Source organism: Echinops telfairi, unplaced genomic scaffold (assembly GCF_000313985.2).
Source record: "Echinops telfairi isolate 266 unplaced genomic scaffold, ASM31398v2 ScPeMD7_7424;HRSCAF=8462, whole genome shotgun sequence".
Taxonomy (NCBI): domain Eukaryota; kingdom Metazoa; phylum Chordata; class Mammalia; order Afrosoricida; family Tenrecidae; genus Echinops; species Echinops telfairi.
In genome coordinates this window covers 31,029,823-31,031,805 of record NW_022111324.1, presented here as the reverse complement: position 1 = coordinate 31,031,805, position 1,983 = coordinate 31,029,823, and positions in this window count along the sequence as shown.

The window sequence follows — 1,983 nt, the reverse complement described above, 5'->3', positions numbered from 1 at the left end:
GATACCCCACCCAACCACTCACCTGGGAATTCCTGCCTGTGTACCTGGGGGCATAAGGCAGCTCGGCCAACACTCATCACCATTCCAAGCTGTTGCAGGAACCTCTGCCCAACCTCCTCACCATTCCAAGCTGTTGCAGGAACCTCTGCCCAACCTCCACAACACCAAAGCAGACAGCCCACAACCTTCTGGGGCACTCCCCTAGAGAGAGCCAGTACTCTTAGACCCCCTAGAAAATGGCACCTGTCCCCTCTAAAACAATGCCATGCAAACAGCCTTCAGCCCCAACTACCTCAACAAAAAAACAGGAGAAACAAAAGGCAATGGCAGGAGATATCCAGAGCATAACAACATACATAGAAGAAGCAGACATTGAGCTGCCACAGAAAGAAATTTTCAGAATGCTGCTTGGAGTCATACAGAAAAAGAATGAAATGATAGAGGAGATAAAGGCCATACACCAAAGAGAAATACAGGAGCTTAGGGAGGAGATAACAAAACCCTGGGAAAGAATATCCCCAGTATTATGTTCCTAATTTGATACTTCTAATCAAGCTTTTATTTAGCCTTTGGGGACTAGGCCAAGGGCTACAGACTACTCGGATTTGGGGCTCTTGTCCTTTCAAGACCCACAGCCTTCTTTCTAGGTCACACAACAAGGATTCATTGGGGAAACCTCACTAAGTGAACTTCACTGTAGCTCACACTCATCTGTAGCAGATTTACGGGTTGGACAGACTCTCTAAGACTTCAGACTGAAACTGCCTAGTGTGTTAAGAAGCAGATGACTACTATCCCCTAGTTATGGTATGGGAAAACTACATCAAAGTGTGGTGAAGAACCCAGATGTTGCCCAGATATCTGAAAGAATAGCACCTGAGATTTTGAAGCCGTGTCTTCAACTAAGCAGATGTCTAAATGAGCTGTCAACTGAATACCCATGGAAAAGTATATTTGCCAGTCTAATTCATTGACCATAAATAATAAAATCCAAATCTGAAGGAGGGAATGGTGTCAGAATTCAAATTGTTAACACCCAGTTGGTAGAAAGCTGTATATGACAGTGGAAACTCAAAGTCCATTTGCAGAGTTCACACTTGGTTTAAGCCTTTACGTTTTAAGTCTTCAAGGAGGAAGACTGCCACATCTTTCTATGGTACAGCAACTGGTATGTTACAACTGAATCTCTTGGTTAACAAATTGAGCCCTTAACCAATGAACTACCAGGGTTTCTTTAACAGTTTTGTGGAGACCAGTAATTCTGGTTACCACAAAGAAAAGCAGAGTATTCAATCTGTCTGTTCTTAATCAATTTATTTACTAGCAGGGAGTTGTCATGAGTTGGAATCAACTTCATAAATCTTTGTTTTTGAGTACACATGAGACCTTATATTTGTTATTTCACACCAGTGATAGGAAAAGAAGTCTATAATAAAATTTTGGATATGAATTTTTATAGTCCCCATTAACTTTAGGGTTTTAAATATAGCAAATGTTAACTGTGTATTTTTGCATATGATATATTTTTCCTTGAGTGTGTGTGTCTTCATTTGTAAAATGAAATAATATTCACTTTCTTGTGTTCCTTATGGTTTGTATTAACCATAGATGGTAAGTGATGATAAGTGGAAATAGCTTTAGAACAGGAAGTTTTATTATCCCCTCTGTTTCTGTAGCTGGCTATATTTTTCACCAAAATCTATTAACCTCAATGAAATACTATTCAGATTGACTGAAATAATAATAAATTAAAGCAACAAAACTAAATAAAATACCTTTTGATAAAGAGGCTAACAATTTACAGAAAACATGAAATGCATTTCTAAACTGACACCAATGAAAAGCAATAGCACAAGTAAAGTTTCAAGGTAGGCCCTGAAGTCAAGCAAGTGAAAGAAAGATTTGTGTTTGTGGTGGCCTGGCACAGCTTAAAAGTATCACAGGAAGTGTGAATATGGGACAGATTTAATTGAAAGATGAAAC